Source organism: Lissotriton vulgaris, chromosome 1_1, assembly GCF_964263255.1.
Source record: "Lissotriton vulgaris chromosome 1_1, aLisVul1.2, whole genome shotgun sequence".
In the NCBI taxonomy this organism is placed as follows: Eukaryota; Metazoa; Chordata; class Amphibia; order Caudata; family Salamandridae; genus Lissotriton; species Lissotriton vulgaris.
The window spans coordinates 1,538,276,061-1,538,295,749 of record NC_141685.1 but is presented as its reverse complement, the minus strand read 5'-3'; positions in this window follow the sequence as shown (position 1 = coordinate 1,538,295,749).

The window sequence follows — 19,689 nt, the reverse complement described above, 5'->3', positions numbered from 1 at the left end:
CAATAAAATCAACTATTGGGCATGAACATGTTCCTTGGATACGACCACATAAGTAAGAAAAAAGGCACCATCAACCATCTTCTTCAAGACACAAAGAATAATAGTCTCTCTTGTATTTAAGCACAATAAAAATAACTAATAAGAACAAAGCATAAAAACATACATGTCAACATCCATGTGTATATATCTTTTCATAATGAGCACAATACAATTCATTACAATATACAGATCATTAATATTAATCTCTAAGCGATGTACATGATTGTCTACAGGGTCCACATGTAAACAGACACCCAACACCTTTCACACATATTTAGTTTTGCATCAACGGGGCAACCAGTCTAAATCCACTACCCCCATGTCTATACATGCTGATACTTAGAAAAACACAAGCTACTCACCTCATCGATTCCAGAGGTAGGTTTTATAATGATATCCTTAATTCTCTATACGCGGGGCTCCTTAGGGCTCCAACGCAATGTAAAAATCTATCAGAGACAGAGAGACATGCTGTCAAGTGGACATCAGCTACATCAAAAGTACTGGATGTCTCCTCCATATATACCACCCCTGGGTGTATCCCCATTGGCCAAAATACCTAATGTTGGCCAATGGGTATACAGAAGCTGCACCTCAAATATCATAGCTCCAGTTGACCGACCATTCACCATACTCAGTGTTGTTCCCTTTATGGTGTACAGAGAATATATAGAGAGATTTGGTCAGCAACCATACTTTCTCCTATATTGCTAAACTATCAGTTAGAATCATAAACATAATTTTAACACTCACCATAAAATAACATCTATAGGCGATGCAAACTTCAGGGCTTATAATAAAACTGGAAGAGGTATGCCTATTGGTCCTGGTTACACCCGCATGCGGGGGACCTCTGATTTCACCAATGTGCGAGGGAACCTAAAAACATGTAAATTAAATATTCCCCATATGTCTATTAAATCGGTGCAACCCATCCCTCATGGTGCCTTTCTTAGCAGATGAATCTCTACCTTATATTGTGCAAAATGGGTGCCACTATAAAACCAATAAAATGACATACCCTATATTCGTAAGGCATCGCCTGCGGTTGTTGAGTTAACCGGTGACTGCATATATACAGCCACGGGCTGTTAAAAACGGACGCAATGTATTTCGAACTTCTGATCCAGACGAGGCAAATGTATAAACTCCACCAGTTCAGACATTCTAATAACTTCATATATTTAAACAACCACAGGTCCACAAAATAGACCCAAAGTCTGATAAACTTCTGATTAGGTCGAGGCCATTTTATCACCTCCCCCATTGAAACCTTCCTCCCCGCCTATAAAGGTCGCGCGTGCCTTCCACCGGTTTTGTCATGTGTTTTATAAAATACAACATCAGTCCTGCGCGTCTTGCGCAGCATTTCCCTACTCTAAACAGTGGTTGAAAGATATGGTCTACTGCCGTGACACCCTGGCCCTGTACGCTGAAGAACTCCCAAGCCACCTCTAGGCCCAGGGCCATTTGAGATCCTCTGTTGCAATATTTCCAAGCTTGTGTTGACGAGATACTATCTACCTCTGATGTATAGCCCTAATGTCTGTTGTTGTTGTTGTAGCTAATTTTACTGCACTGTATGTAATGATCTCTGTACCGTATGCACTATTGTACCTTTCTATCCACAAATTGTTTTGCTGTTACAAGGTTTAAAATGTATGATGTGTCATCTGTCACATAAGTAAGTTTCAATAAGACTTTATTCAAAAAAAGTGCTTGTGCTTTTGATCTTTTATGTTTTAGCAGGATATAAACGTCTCTGGGCCTTCTTTCAGTTTGGAATGTTCAGAGAGTTAGAAAAGTGAAATGAGAATGCAGTGTGAACAACAGGGGGGACATAAAAAAGGACAATATTTATCGGGGTCCAGTGTACCTGTCCATAGAACATGTAATCAAGAAGTTGTACAAAGTTCCCCTGGGAGTGATACTAATTTCGCAACGGGGTCTCTCTCTCTGAATTGACTTGTGAAATCGATAGTCAGGGAACCAGGCGGGTCCCTTGTCGGAACTAAGAAATCTCACACAACTAATAAGCTGGATGACATGTTTCATTCAGCCCTATGGTTGTCTTGTCTCATCATCGGCTTCCTGCTCCAACGTCAAGCTGGCGCTGCAATGCCTGACGGGTAACACGGGTTGTTACACTTTTGTGGAGATCTTTTGTTCCTTGCCGTAGTTGAGAGCGTGTGAGGGACCTAGGAAAGTGAAGTAGTGGTTAGGGGCCCAGGATGGGCTAAATTGTATATAGTATACAACCTGGTGGGTCAATAACCAGAGCAGGCTGGTGGTCCTGCGTCAAAGTCAGACCCTAACAACCCATATGTACATCCACGCAGCTTGTTCCTGTGGGACCGGTGCTTTGAGGCAATTACCTGGATAGCGCGAGGCCTAAGCCATTCGGAACCTACCCCCACACTTCGGCGTGTAACGACACGCAGAACAGCTGGTCATGCGTGTCGTTACACGCCGAAGTGTGGGGGTTATTGACCCACCTGGTTGTATACTATATACACTTTAGCCCATCCTGGGCCCCTAACCAGTTTATGAGCACAATCCGGTCCTGAAGAATTGCCTTGAGGGCATGAAACATGTTGACCACATATGAGGGTTGAATGAGGCCATACTAATTTAACTTTGGTCCTCAGTACCCCTCACTTCACTTTTTTTTTTTAAGTTCAAGAAAACTTTATTGAAACAATGTGCAAATAAGGTAAACACAAGACATCAGTAAAACATGTTACATAATGTTAAACTCTAATAATAGAAGTAAAAGAAGAAAAAGGAAAAATACAACGAAAAAAGAAAAGAAAATCAAAAAGAAGAAAGAAAGAAAGCACAGTACAAAATATGCAATATACTATAAGCATGACTGAGAAATATACCAAAATACTCCTGAGAGAATACAACAGAAAAAAAAAATGATAATAATAATAATTTGAAGCTCATAACATGACATTCGGAATTTATAAATATAAAATTAGGTATATGACATGAAATGAATGAAACATTATGGAATATGGAGACGCCTTCATGGGGGTTTAGAAACCTCTTGCTGCAAGGGAGAAATTGGCAAAGAACATTTGGCACTTTCGTCAAACAAGGAGGTAACAGGGTCCCATAACTCTTGTCGTTTGGTTGCCAGGGATAAAGGATAAACGAGAGTCGTGTCTAACCTGTGATTATAGCAAACTGCATACCACCAGGCCTGAAAGGAGATTTTGGTGAAGTCCTTCCAATTTTTGGTAATTTGCTGAAAAGCAACTGCTAACAATAAATCTATAATTCTGGTGTCTAAAGTGCACTGTTTCCAAATAGGAGAAACACTACCTAAGAAAATGTGAGAGGCAGAGAAGGGATGTGTAAAGGAGAAAATTTTGTTAATCTGGGTCCATACTTTTATCCAAAAGGAGCACACCAAGGGACAGCAAAAAAGCATATGAAAGAGATCTGCCCCCGGCTTGGAACAAGACCAACATGAATCCGTGGTATCTGGAAACTGCTTGCTGAGAGCAAGTGGAGAAAATAATAAACGATTATAAATAAAAACTAATGTCTGGGTCGTACTAGCAGCTCTAGAAGATTTACGCAATTTTAGCCAAATCTTATCCCAAAAACTAACGGGCCAAGAAACCTGGAAGTCTCCTTCCCATAGCTCCTCTGTTTTCGTTTTAGGTCCAGTAGAAGGAGAAGATAAAAGAAAAGCATACATTTTAGATGCCTTTACCCGCTTGAGGAGCAAAGAATATAGCAAAAGCATATTGGAGGGCAAAGGAAAAACAGGAGAAGAAGAAGTCAGATATGTATTGCGAGCTTCCTGAAGAACAGAGATTAATAAAGCAAATTTGGTATTGAAGGAAAGGGTAAAGTGGAAGGAAGAAGCGACTGACGAAAAGGAAAGCAGACTGCCATGATGATATAATTGGTGAACCCAGATGAGACCGCGCCCCCTCCAAGCTTTCCAAAAGATGGGCTTATTATTAATCAAGATAGAACTATTATGCCAGATGGGCTGATCAAAAAAAGATGGAATAGGTACACTGGGGAGAATTTTGAAAGTGTGTTTAATAATAGGAGTAGCTACACTCTGTGGTTTTGCGAGAAAACAAAAGATATTCCTTAAACAAAACAGGAGAAATAATAGATTCCTCCAAATCTAACCAAAGCGGAGATGGAGCGGTATCGTCCAGAAGCCACTTAGAAACGTGATGCAACAAAAAAGATTTATGATATAAAGGGAAATTAGGAAAGTTCACTCCACCTTCCGATTTAGGGCGAAACAATTTAGTCAAGGACATACGAGGCTTTTTGTGACCCCATAAGAAGGCCGAGAGGATAGAATTGATTTTTTTAAAGAATTTGGAGGGAATGGAAAGCGGGATATTGGAAACAGTGAAGAGAACAATAGGTGATAGCATCATCTTAATCCGATCCAGCTTTCCCCACCAAGATAAATAAAGCGGATGCCATTTAGAAGTAAGAGTGGACAGTTTTTGAATACAGTCCTCAAGACAACGGATAACCGTGTCCTTAAGGGATGCCATGAAGTTGAGACCCAAATATTTAATTGATTTAGAATTCCAAGAGAAACCTGAATCAGTAAAGTCATTCTTGAGAGTAAATTTCGTAAGGGGCAGGATTTCACATTTATCACTATTTAATTTGTAGCCAGATACAGAAGCAAAAGAAGCAACCTCACCGAGAAAAGCAGGGAGTGAAGAACTAGGTTGGGATAGGAATAATAAAACATCATCAGCGTACGCCGCCATCTTGATGTGAGATTGCTGGCAAGTGAAACCATGAATATCAGTATTCTGACGAATTCTTAATAGAAAAGGTTCCAAGGCAAGATCAAACAAAAAGTAGGAAAGAGGACAACCCTGGCGAACTCCTCGCTTGAGAGAAAAATAAGGAGAGATACCCCCATTAGCCGAGATAGCAGCCCTCGGGTGAGAATATAAAAGTGAAATCAATGTGGAGATTTTTGGACCAAAACCAAACCACTTCAAGGTCTGAAAAAGATACAGACATTCAACTCTATCAAAAGCTTTCTCAGCATCAAGAGCAATGGCTGCAAGAGATTGAGATGGGCAAGATGATTTAGAAATTATATCAAAGAATAATCTGGTATTATCCGTAAGAAATCTGCCCTTGACAAAGCCAGACTGCTCCTTGCCCAGAAGATCGGGTAAGTACGACTCTAAACGCAAAGCTAGCGCCTTCGAGAAAATCTTATAATCAATATTAACTAAAGAAATTGGGCAGTAGATTTTACAATATTGCGGGTCCTTACCTGATTTGGGAATAACACATATAAGAGAATCCAAAAAGGACCAAGAAGCAGAACCAGAAGCAAGAAAGGTGGAAGTTAGCATATGCAACTTGGGGATGAGTAAATGAGAAAAGTGAGAGAAGAATTCAACAGTGAATCCATCTGGACCTGGAGCCTTCCCTGGTTTCAAAATGCGCAAAGCACGCAAGAGTTCTGATTGTGTGATATCTAATTCCAATGAAGAAAGGTCTGGGGGAAACGTAAAAGGAGATTTAATAGGAGAAAGAAATTGGGAGATAGAGTCTTCAGACGCAGTAGACTCAGAGGCAGAGAGCGATTCATAAAAATGTTGGAACTCCCGTAAAATTTCACTATCTTTATGTTTAAGAGAACCATCTTGCCCATGAATAGTATCTATGTTAACCCTATTTTGTTTGGCCTTTAAATAATTAGCCAACAGTTTCCCCGCTCAATTTTGGCCGCCATAAAATTTGGCGCTAGACTTTAGTAAATAATTAGATGCGCTATTAGTGGTATCTAGGATAAATTTAAATTTAGTGGCAATAAGCTCGTCTAAACAATGTTTGGACCTTGAAGTGTAGTAAGAGTGCTCTAGACGTTTGATTTTAGAGAAAAGGTCTTTGTTATATTGTTGCGCCTTCTTTCGTTTGCGGGAAACAAATTGAATTATAAAATCCCTGGCAGAAGCCTTAAATGCATCTCATACAACTGGAAATTGTATCTCGTCAGATTGATTAAGCAAGAAAAATTCTTGGAAAAAAGAAGTGAACTCCGAAAGAAAAACAGAATCAAGGAGAAGGGAGTTATTAAATCGCCATTTTTAGTGAGATTAGGCTTACATAAAACATCCAGGGATGTTGACACTGGAGCATGGTCTGAGACTAAAATAGCTCCAATATCAGAGGACATAAGGGATTGAGACAAATGATGCGAAAGGAAAAAATAATCCAATCTCGATTGAGTGTGGTGAGGTGGGGAAAAAAAGGAATATTCACGCAAAGTAGGATGACACAATCTCCAAGCATCAATTAATTTAAATTGGTGTATGAGTTGTTTAAAGGATTTATGAGACTTGTGGGGAATGTAAGTAGTAGATGACTGCCTGTCCAGGAAGGGGTCAAGCACCTCATTACAATCCCCAACTAAAACGAAATTATCAGTGTAATATTGTGTGATGATAGGGGCGAGTGAGGACCAAAAGGAGGCATCACCAGTAACTGGAGCATAAACATTCAAAATAGACATAGGAACCCCATCTAAAGAAAAGCTAACAAGGACCCATCTACCTAAGTCGTCAGAGTAGCTTGAAACATCTTTAATAGTAAGCGACTTATGAAATAAAATCATTACTCCATTTCGTTTACCATCCCCTTGGGAAAAGTGAACCTCTCCCACCCAACCTCTTTTCAATTTAGCAGATTCTTCAGCCGAGAGGTGAGATTCTTGTAAACAAGCAATATCAGCATTAAGTTTGGCAATATGGGATAATACTCTTTGTCGTTTAATTGGTGAATGAAGGCCTCTAACATTCCAGGAAACAATTGTCAGCGGCATACCATAACAAGGTAAAAATGAAACATGAAAAACCAGTCATGGTGTTTACAAGCATAAAAGAAAACAATCATACATGGGTAGCGCATATAATAAAATAAAAGAAACCATATCATAGATATTAAAAAGACATAACAGTCAAAATCTGAGAAATACCAGAGAAATCTAGAATGAAGACAGAAATGAAAAGGAGACTGAAAAAAGAAAGAAAATGAGTTGAAAAAAGAATATAAGTTACATCTAATAGAAGATAAAAAAGGATAAAAGTGCAAGAACCAAAATAAAAAAAACAGTAAAAGACGTATAGGAAGGTCAAAGAAGGAGAGATAAGAAAGCAACATCAGAATACAAAGGAGAAAAGGGGTAACGTTAGTAGATGCATAAAACGCATGGTCAAAGAGAAAAAAGCAGAAGAGGTATAAAGCTAACAGTAGAATGGAATAATGAACAATAAAAAATGCATAAAAATCTGAAGAAAAAGAGGAGGGAAGAAGAGGATCAGGAATAGGAAACAAAGAAATAAACCTCGACAAAATGACAAAAAGCACTAGGGAAAAGGGAAAGAGAAAAAACTTACATAACATCTGGAACATAACCAAACACAGGATGGGAGGGTGGAGGCCACGCGAACGATGGGACGACCATGGCTCAAAGGGGAGGACGAGGGAAGGGAGAGAACCCAACGGACTTTATGAACATAGGAAAGGTAGCCAAAGGAGCCGGGCAAGAATCTGTGTAATAGAAAAGGATTATGAGGTTAAACATAATAACTCACAGTATATCATACAATGAATAATGTGAAAACCAGTACATCTCTAAAACAGTAAAAAACAAGACAATGAGTCAACAACACTGCAAGAATATAAGATTACTTAGAGCTCGATGAAGAAGCAACATCCATCTTTTCGCTAGAGTGTGAATACAAAAAACTTTTCAGCTTCAACCGGTCGTCATACGTGGTAGTCTTATTGTTAATCGTCACCTTGAAAAGGCAGGGGTGAAACAAGCCATATTGAGCACCCAGAGAACGCAACTGGGGACGAAGAGACAAGAACTCTTTACGCCGGTCAGCTGTTGATTTAGCGTAGTCCTGTGAAAAGAATAAGGGATGCCCAGACCATGTAATTCGATTCATTGCTCTCGCTGCAGATAAAACAGTTAGTAAATCAGTGTACTCAAGGAAGTACATAATAACACCCCTAGGTCTCTTTGAAGAAGCAGCAGGAGATGAGAGGCCTCTAATTGAGCCCAGTCGGTGTGCCCTTTGAATATTGAGGTTGGTATCCTCTGGAAGATGGAGAAGCTTAGGCAAAAAGGATTTGAAATAGGCAATGGGGTCAGAACCTTCCAAACCTTCTTCAAGGCCGTAAAGACGTAGATTATTGCGCCTGCTCCTGTTCTCCAAACTTTCAATCTGCTTATGCAAGATCGAGACTTGTGTACAAACTGGATAGACCTTGGATATAGAGGACTCCATTGAGGCAACGTTCTGTTCAAGAGCGATAATCCTTTCATCTACGGAGAGCCATTTATCAGAAAGTTGTTGTAATGTGGATTTGGTCTCCTCAATAAAGGGGCGTAATGCCCTTATCTCGTCTTAAAGTAAATCCATGGTGGTAGAAGATGGCGTTTGCGGAGGAGACGAAGAAGGATCTTTTTTTAATCTTTGACAGTACCTTTTTTAAACGCAGGCAATGATGTGCCAGAAGACAATGACCCCTTAGCAGGCATGGCATCAGATAATTCTTCCATTGCAAGACACTGATAATGGGACCCTGTATAACTAATAAGCTTTGCAGCTGTGGTGGAGGGTTTGCGTAACTCCTTTTGAAGTCTCCCCATATAATAAAATGCACAGAGCAGAGAGCAGAAATTAATGACAAATAGAATACATTTAACAGCTACGCAAATTACATGCAGACCTCAGGGGAGCATTGAAAATATGTCGGAAAACAAAGCCCAGCAAATCCCACTGAACAAGACTACAACATATTACATACAAAAATACAGTAGTAAATAGTAATCAGTAAAATTCGTTAAACAAGCACCTCAAAGACTAAAACTGCAGCAATACAATTGGTATAGACTCAAAGAACATGCACAAAAAATCACTGCAATGTACAATAACAATACCAAATGCCTCTAACTGTTGTATGCTGAAAGGAAAAAGTACACCAAAGAAATAATGAGGCATTTATGAGGTAAAGTGTGGCAGAAATGATGAAAGGAGTAGTTACAATAAAATGCCCAATTGAGAAATTAAAAGGAGTGCATGACCAAAGGAAAGAGGAAAAATCTGTAAAGTTACAGAAGCGCAGAAGTAACTCCATGACAGAAAGCCAAATGGAATAGGAGAATTTAAGGCATTTGTAAAGTCTTAAGCAGCTAAGCAGTGTTGACCTTGAAGGGAGTGTGGTCCATAAAACATTTCAGTTCCATATCCACAGGAGAACTAAAGCTGTGAGGACTTTGAAGAAAACACAAACGCAGCTTTGTGAGGCCAATGCGCGTGTGGAAGCTTTTAGTCATGAAGGTTGACGCTGGTGAATAAAGGCAGGAATGTAATTGAAGTGCAAAGCTAGATGAAGAGCAGGGCCAACAAAAAAGCAAATTGCGAAATATAGCACAATGCTGACGTGTGTAAAAATGCTATAGCCGCATGAACGCGGGGTCATAGGCTAAATAGGCTCTAAAACAGTCAGAAAGAGGTAGGTTTTATAATGATATCCTTAATTCTCTATACGCGGGGCTCCTTAGGGCTCCAACGCAATGTAAAAATCTATCAGAGACAGAGAGACATGCTGTCAAGTGGACATCAGCTACATCAAAAGTACTGGATGTCTCCTCCATATATACCACCCCTGGGTGTATCCCCATTGGCCAAAATACCTAATGTTGGCCAATGGGTATACAGAAGCTGCACCTCAAATATCTTAGCTCCAGTTGACCGACCATTCACCATACTCAGTGTTGTTCCCTTTATGGTGTACAGAGAATATATAGAGAGATTTGGTCAGCAACCATACTTTCTCCTATATTGCTAAACTATCAGTTAGAATCATAAACATAATTTTAACACTCACCATAAAATAACATCTATAGGCGATGCAAACTTCAGGGCTTATAATAAAACTGGAAGAGGTATGCCTATTGGTCCTGGTTACACCCGCATGCGGGGGACCTCTGATTTCACCAATGTGCGAGGGAACCTAAAAACATGTAAATTAAATATTCCCCATATGTCTATTAAATCGGTGCAACCCATCCCTCATGGTGCCTTTCTTAGCAGATGAATCTCTACCTTATATTGTGCAAAATGGGTGCCACTATAAAACCAATAAAATGACATTCCCTATATTCGTAAGGCATCGCCTGCGGTTGTTGAGTTAACCGGTGACTGCATATATACAGCCACGGGCTGTTAAAAACGGACGCAATGTATTTCGAACTTCTGATCCAGACGAGGCAAATGTATAAACTCCACCAGTTCAGACATTCTAATAACTTCATATATTTAAACAACCACAGGTCCACAAAATAGACCCAAAGTCTGATAAACTTCTGATTAGGTCGAGGCCATTTTATCACCTCCCCCATTGAAACCTTCCTTCCCGCCTATAAAGGTCGCGTGTGCCTTCCACCGGTTTTGTCATGTGTTTTATAAAATGCAACATCAGTCCTGCGCGTCTTGCGCAGCATTTCCCTACTCTAAACAGTGGTTGAAAGATATGGTCTACTGCCGTGACACCCTGGCCCTTTACGCTGAAGAACTCCCAAGCCACCTCTAGGCCCAGGGCCATTTGAGATCCTCTGTTGCAATATTTCCAAGCTTGTGTCGACGAGATACTATCTACCTCTGATGTATAGCCCTAATGTCTGTTGTTGTTGTTGTAGCTAATTTTACTGCACTGTATGTAATGATCTCTGTACCGTATGCACTATTGTACCTTTCTATCCACAAATTGTTTTGCTGTTACAAGGTTTAAAATGTATGATGTGTCATCTGTCACATAAGTAAGTTTCAATAAGACTTTATTCAAAAAAAGTGCTTGTGCTTTTGATCTTTTATGTTTTAGCAGGATATAAACGTCTCTGGGCCTTCTTTCAGTTTGGAATGTTCAGAGAGTTAGAAAAGTGAAATGAGAATGCAGTGTGAACAACAGGGGGGACATAAAAAAGGACAATATTTATCGGGGTCCAGTGTACCTGTCCATAGAACATGTAATCAAGAAGTTGTACAAAGTTCCCCTGGGAGTGATACTAATTTCGCAACGGAGTCTCTCTCTCTGAATTGACTTGTGAAATCGATAGTCAGGGAACCAGGCGGGTCCCTTGTCGGAACTAAGAAATCTCACACAACTAATAAGCTGGATGACATGTTTCATTCAGCCCTATGGTTGTCTTGTCTCATCATCGGCTTCCTGCTCCAACGTCAAGCTGGCGCTGCAATGCCTGACGGGTAACACGGGGTGTTACACTTTTGTGGAGATCTTTTGTTCCTTGCCGTAGTTGAGAGCGTGTGAGGGACCTAGGAAAGTGAAGTAGTGGTTAGGGGCCCAGGATGGGCTAAATTGTATATAGTATACAACCTGGTGGGTCAATAACCAGAGCAGGCTGGTGGTCCTGCGTCAAAGTCAGACCCTAACAACCCATATGTACATCCACGCAGCTTGTTCCTGTGGGACCTGTGCTTTGAGGTAATTACCTGGATAGCGCGAGGCCTAAGCCATTCGGAACCTACCCCCACACTTCGGCGTGTAACGACACGCAGAACAGCTGGTCATGCGTGTCGTTACACGCCGAAGTGTGGGGGTTATTGACCCACCTGGTTGTATACTATATACACTTTAGCCCATCCTGGGCCCCTAACCAGTTTATGAGCACAATCCGGTCCTGAAGAATTGCCTTGAGGGCATGAAACATGTTGACCACATATGAGGGTTGAATGAGGCCATACTAATTTAACTTTGGTCCTCGGTACCCCTCACTTCATTTTTTTTTTTTAAGTTCAAGAAAACTTTATTGAAACAATGTGCAAATAAGGTAAGCACAAGACATCAGTAAAACATGTTACATAATGTTAAACTCTAATAATAGAAGTAAAAGAAGAAAAAGGAAAAATACAACGAAAAAAGAAAAGAAAATCAAAAAGAAGAAAGAAAGAAAGCACAGTACAAAATATGCAATATACTATAAGCATGACTGAGAAATATACCAAAATACTCCTGAGAGAATACAACAGAAAAAAATAATAATAATAATAATAATTTGAAGCTCATAACATGACATTCGGAATTTATAAATATAAAATTAGGTATATGACATGAAATGAATGAAACATTATGGAATATGGAGAAGCCTTCATGGGGGTTTAGAAACCTCTTGCTGCAAGGGAGAAATTGGCAAAGAACATTTGGCACTTTCGTCAAACAAGGAGGTAACAGGGTCCCATAACTCTTTTCGTTTGGTTGCCAGGGATAAAGGATAAACGAGAGTCGTGTCTAACCTGTGATTATAGCAAACTGCATACCACCAGGCCTGAAAGGAGATTTTGGTGAAGTCCTTCCAATTTTTGGTAATTTGCTGAAAAGCAACTGCTAACAATAAATCTATAATTCTGGTGTCTAAAGTGCACTGTTTCCAAATAGGAGAAACACTACCTAAGAAAATGTGAGAGGCAGAGAAGGGGTGTGTAAAGGAGAAAATTTTGTTAATCTGGGTCCATACTTTTATCCAAAAGGAGCACACCAAGGGACAGCAAAAAAGCATATGAAAGAGATCTGCCCCCGGCTTGGAACAAGACCAACATGAATCCGTGGTATCTGGAAACTGCTTGCTAAGAGCAAGTAGAGAAAATAATAAACGATTATAAATAAAAACTAATGTCTGGGTCGTACTAGCAGCTCTAGAAGATTTACGCAATTTTAGCCAAATCTTATCCCAAAAACTAACGGGCCAAGAAACCTGGAAGTCTCCTTCCCATAGCTCCTCTGTTTTCGTTTTAGGTCCAGTAGAAGGAGAAGATAAAAGAAAAGCATAAATTTTAGATGCCTTTACCCGCTTGAGGAGCAAAGAATATAGCAAAGGCATATTGGAGGGCAAAGGAAAAACAGGAGAAGAAGAAGTCAGATATGTATTGCGAGCTTCCTGAAGAACAGAGATTAATAAAGCAAATTTGGTATTGAAGGAAAGGGGAAAGTGGAAGGAAGAAGCGACTGACGAAAAGGAAAGCGGACTGCCATGATGATATAATTGGTGAACCCAGATGAGACCGCGCCCCCTCCAAGCTTTCCAAAAGATGGGCTTATTATTAATCAAGATAGAACTATTATGCCAGATGGGCTGATCAAAAAAAGATGGAATAGGTACACTGGGGGGAATTTTGAAAGTGTGTTTAATAATAGGAGTAGCTACACTCTGTGGTTTGTGAGAAAACAAAAGATATTCCTTAAACAAAAAAGGAGAAATAATAGATTCCTCCAAATCTAACCAAAGCGGAGATGGAGCGGTATCGTCCAGAAGCCACTTAGAAACGTGATGCAACAAAAAAGATTTATGATATAAAGGGAAATTAGGAAAGTTCACTCCACCTTCCGATTTTGGGCGAAACAATTATGGCTGAGATACCCGCCACCCCCTCTCAACACAATCCCCAAGAATTGGGAAACCGGAAACAGTTCTTGAACTTTTGGAAGGCGGGAAGGAAGTTACCCTTCCCGGCCGTATTTATTAAAATATGAAACAAAATCAAAACATTAAAATAACAGTTTCATATCATGTACAATTTCATATCCACATTACGATGTTTGGCTAACCTTAACATATATCTAATACAAAGGTTCTCCTAGCCGATACTAACATCCTTACAAAATTGCATTTCAAATTGAAATTGTACATCCTAACGTTAAGGGCCAACGGCAAGGTCGTAACCGGTGTCAGATCCCTAAACCAGAACTCCCCCCTCACTTGTGAGGGGCGGTCGCACAGAGGACTTCACCTCGTGTGCCATACCAATTTCCCTTGTCTTGACGGGGGCCCCTGTTAACTCGACGCCATGTACGTGGTCGTCCGAGGACTCGTGTGAGGTGTCTAGAAGGTAGCGTAGACCCCCCTCCCCACCCTACACAACTTACCACATCTGCCGTCGCAGATGTCCTGGCCCCGGAAAATTCCCAGGAGGGGCCCGTAGCCCCTCCTATCCAGGGAGGGGCCTTGACCGCCTTCCCTTTCCTTTAGGCGTCCCGTCCTTAGAAGGGACCGCCTCCCCGTTGAGGGGCCAAAGGCCACCTCCCCCGGGCGCTCCCATCCGTAATGGGTGACGCCCCCCCCTAGGGATCTTCCAATGACTGCTCACCGATCATGACCTTACCGCCCGACCAAACAATAAATACGACAAGATCAATGACTAAAAAACAAGAGACATACCTAATTAAAACGGATCACATCTCTACCTAAAACATCTAAACATTGCTAATGACTCTGATGAATGTCTTTAATAAAGTATACGCACAGAATTATCCACTTTATTGCAACCGAATCATAAACTTTATTCAGAAACAACCTGCAAGAAAAACCAACTATGAAAAAAAAAAAAAAACGAACTTTATACCACGACAACTTGCTGTCTTCAGGGGATGGTGGGTGGGTTCAAAATTGGCTCTTCGTTCCGTCTCGAGCTCACGTGCAGCGAGGAGGTGCAGCTTCAGAGCATAGGAACAAGAGGATGCTTTCTTGGCTTGTGGCTCCTTTTACTCTTCTCGGGGCGGGCGTGAACCCGCCCCCCTCCGCCTCCCTGGGCGTGGCGGATGGCTTCGGTGTCTAGGACAACCCACTCTTGGGCGGGAAAAAGCGCGCCCCGGCTACGCCGCTTCGGGCATACCAGCCGAGACGCGCCTCCCGCCCAAAATGGCTTCCCGGGGGGATCGGGGTACTCCACCATACGTTCGGGGGGACCGATTGGTCGCCCCTTTCCATATGGCTGAGATACCCGCCACCCCCTCTCAACACAATCCCCAAGAATTGGGAAACCGGAAACAGTTCTTGAACTTTTGGAAGGCGGGAAGGGAGTTACCCTTCCCGGCCGTATTTATTAAAATATGAAACAAAATCAAAACATTAAAATAACAGTTTCATATCATGTACAATTTCATATCCACATTACGATGTTTGGCTAACCTTAACATATATCTAATACAAAGGTTCTCCTAGCCGATACTAACATCCTTACAAAATTGCATTTCAAATTGAAATTGTACATCCTAACGTTAAGGGCCAACGGCAAGGTCGTAACCGGTGTCAGATCCCTAAACCAGAACTCCCCCCTCACTTGTGAGGGGCGGTCGCACAGAGGACTTCACCTCGTGTGCCATACCAATTTCCCTTGTCTTGACGGGGGCCCCTGTTAACTCGACGCCATGTACGTGGTCGTCCGAGGACTCGTGTGAGGTGTCTAGAAGGTAGCGTAGACCCCCCTCCCCACCCTACACAACTTACCACATCTGCCGTCGCAGATGTCCTGGCCCCGGGAAATTCCCAGGAGGGGCCCGTAGCCCCTCCTATCCAGGGAGGGGCCTTGACCGCCTTCCCTTTCCTTTAGGCGTCCCGTCCTTAGAAGGGACCGCCTCCCCGTTGAGGGGCCAATGGCCACCTCCCCCCGGGCGCTCCCATCCGTAATGGGTGACGCCCCCCCCTAGGGATCTTCCAATGACTGCTCACCGATCATGACCTTACCGCCACAGGCCGGATAGTTGACCGGCTATCCGGACCCCCCACAAAAAACTCCTACCTAAAGGTCATGTTGCAAACTCCTTAACCATGCTACGAGGTCTCCTATTAGTAAAGAATTCCCCACCCGGGACAAATGGACCCCATCCTCTAGATACATATTGTCCCCCCTGATACAACCATGAGGAATCGAATGCAAAGTACTTGTACGGAACAGTCTACCAAGCTTGTTGTTAATCTTTTTCACAGAATGATTTATAGCAGACACTGAATTAGCCCCCCGCCACACCATTCGTGGAATCATATGGGACCATGCAATTGTTAACCCTGGAACCCTCCTCGCCAACCAACTTACTGTGGATAGTATCGCCTCGAGAAGTAGTCGTCTACTAGTGGTCACCAAATCATTGCCCCCAAGATGTACTATGATTATAGCTGGCGGTGACCTTGTCCGCCCTAACAAACCCTCAAGAAAAGGTTGAAACTGGTCAATACAGAGCCCGCCCCTTCCGTAGAAGGTCACCCTGTACCCGTATTCCCCAGCTGTGTGCATCATGTCACCTGCTTTGAATACGTCCCCGGCACGCCTCACGTATGAGTGGCCCACGACCCACACCATTCTTTCATCAGCCGGTGATCTTTGACCGCTGGTTCCCAGGTGTCGGGCCGACTGCACAGTCCGCCCCGCCTCGTAGGTTTGCGAAACTGTAACCAAACAAAAACAAGAAGCGTGAGTACATGATATCAGCTTCACAACATGTGCAACCGCACATACCTTTTGTAACAATTCGAGGACCAACGCCCCAACTGTTTCACTTTATCAACACTCAGACCCCTGGCTGTAGCCTCTGTAGCAGCCCCTATCCGGAAGGAATGAGTCCCAAACTCGGCCGGGTTCAGGCCCGCGGCCGAGATTGCCATTGCCAGCACCCGCTGGAACTGAAACTTCGTCAGTGGGGTGGCATCTGCATGCATCAGCAAGGTCCCTCCCCATGATGCCGCCCTCTGCGCCAAATATTCCTCGACGCATGCAACCGGGCACATGGGAGATCCGGGGATCCGCTGGACTACTACGCTATCCCCGATCGCGCTTTGATCGGTCTTGGACCTGACAAACGAGACAATCATCGTCTCCCCCTTTACTTGAATGTGCTCTCGGCACAGTCCACCCCCCGTATCCTGCTTATTCTTTGCCACCAGTTCGCTTACCCGCATAGCCCCATGAAATGCTAATGCAAAAGCGGCCCGGAATAACACTGTTTCCGCCTGGGATGAACAAGTAGCAGGGAGTACGGACAGTAATAGGGCCAACCTATCCAGACCTATCGGGTGCCTTTCATCTACTCTGCGACCCTCAAGGCGTTGCCACCCACGCAGCGCTTTCTGTACCACAAAAGACGCTGTAGGGTCCTGGATACCATGGGCCCGCGCCATGAAGGAAATGGCAGCCCGATGCCTCTGGGCCGTGGCCACCGATTTTCCTGCCCTGCGTAGAGACAGTAAAAACTTTATGACAAATTCTTCCTGACCCCAAAGCTCTCCCCTAGCTGAACCCAAAAAGGACCAATAGGAATGGAACGCCCCTTCATATGCCTTCCTTGTCCTGGGTGCTAAACTCTCTCCCACGAGGTTTTGAAGTTCGGGGCACCGAGAGACCAGAGAGCTTCGGGAAATGGTGCCGCCACCGGGTCCGCTGTGGGCAGAAAATCCCAGAAGGCCTGCATACGGAAACGAGAAAGCGCATCAGCCGCCTGATTCAGTACCCCTGGCACATGCCTCGCTCTAAAGAGCACGTTCAATTGCATACATAGTAAAACAATTTCCTTGAGCAACCTCAGGATCCACTTGCATCGTGCTGCCTGACTATTGATACACTCAACAACGGTCATGTTATCAGACCAGAACACCACAGAGTGATCCCTAAACCCCTCAGGCCATGTCTTCAAAGCCACCAGAAAAATTGGCTCTTCGTTCCGTCTCGAGCTCACGTGCAGCGAGGAGGTGCAGCTTCAGAGCACAGGAACAAGAGGATGCTTTCTTGGCTTGTGGCTCCTTTTACTTTTCTCGGGGCGGGCGTGAACCCGCCCCCCTCCGCCTCCCTGGGCGTGGCGGATGGCTTCGGTGTCTAGGACAACCCACTCTTGGGCGGGAAAAAGCGCGCCCCGGCTACGCCGCTTCGGGCATACCAGCCGAGACGCGCCTCCCGCCCAAAATGGCTTCCCGGGGGAATCGGGGTACTCCACCATACGTTCGGGGGGACCGATTGGTCGCCCCTTTCCATATGGCTGAGATACCCGCCACCCCCTCTCAACACAATCCCCAAGAATTGGGAAACCGGAAACAGTTCTTGAACTTTTGGAAGGCGGGAAGGGAGTTACCCTTCCCGGCCGTATTTATTAAAATATGAAACAAAATCAAAACATTAAAATAACAGTTTCATATCATGTACAATTTCATATCCACATTACGATGTTTGGCTAACCTTAACATATATCTAATACAAAGGTTCTCCTAGCCGATACTAACATCCTTACAAAATTGCATTTCAAATTGAAATTGTACATCCTAACGTTAAGGGCCAACGGCAAGGTCGTAACCGGTGTCAGATCCCTAAACCAGAACTCCCCCCTCACTTGTGAGGGGCGGTCGCACAGAGGACTTCACCTTGTGTGCCATGCCAATTTCCGTTGTCTTGACGAGGGCCCCTGTTAACTCGACGCCATGTACGTGGTCGTCCGAGGACTCGTGTGAGGTATATCTCTCTGAGAATAAGTGAACAAGAGTGACTAAGCAAAGGGTTCTGTACTGTTTCCACGATCCCCGAGGGGCCAGTGCTGTTATGTCATGTTATGTTCAGTGGTTGTCAGAACACGATATGCTCCCTGGTAGGTTAAGGGGATTACAGTGGCACTGTGAGCTAGGTGATCTATAGGCCAACATATCTTGTGGGGTGTCCAAAATCAGTCTTGACATAAAGCCCTTAGTTTATGTTGTCTGAACAATGCGCAGGTCTAACGGATTGGTAGGAACTACACAACATTACAAATAAATTAAACATACCAATTGAGTGTAAGCTAATGTTACCATGTTTAAAGGAGAGAGGTCAAGCACTTTATTGGCAGGGTCCTAAAGTCAGCAAAAACAAAGTCAGCAAAAACAGGAGGCTGGAAAGCCAAAGGTTGAAGGAAAGCCATGCCAAGGATGCTGGGTCCAACATAGGTCCTTCTGATTGGCTGAGGGATCTCTTTCTCTTGTCTGCCTTTTTGCTACTGAGGAATGGGTAACCATATTGCAGTACTGAGTGATTGCATTGACAATACCATTAAAGGACTTGGGCCTCATGTCCTGAAGTTATATTATAAAAACATACAATGGGCAAGTTAGGCATTCCTGAACCCCTAGCACTTGTGAGCAGTGGCCTAGTGGGATCCTCCCCAAACACAAAGTTAACAATAACGTAATTGTACCACCAATACCACAGTACTCCCTGGGTCCCAATGTGTCCCTCCCTTAAGTAAGGCAGTACTCATATGCAAGTCACCTTCCAAGCTTTCCTGCCATGGAAGCACAAGACAATACAAGCTTTATCGAGTAAAATCATCCATGGGGTACAAGGCCAGGCCCTGCAGCCACACCCATTGAGCTCTACAAAAGGGCATGCACAGCATGGGGTTGGCCTTCTATTGGGGTTGGGTACAGGGCATGGTCAGAGGGCAGGCCTTGCAGCCCTACCCTCCATGCACTAAATCAAAGGCCATGTGCAATTGGGATTGGCCACACAGGGGGGATTGGTTGCATGCCCTGCAACCAAACTTCCTGGACACAAAAGTGGGGGGATGGCCACCTGTAGCGTTTGGGTGCATTTTGCTGCGCCTGCTGAGCACCACTGAGGGGCTGCGCTCAGGGTAGCAGAGTTTTGCTGTCTGTGGGGGTGTTGAGCATGTTGAAATATGTTCAGGGCCTGCTAACAAGTTAGGCCCTATCCCCAAACTCCTGGCTGTGGATATCTGAGTTTATTGCTTATTCAGGAGGGGGAGAAGGAATGGTGGGGGTAAATATTTCTTTTGACTTACCAATAATAC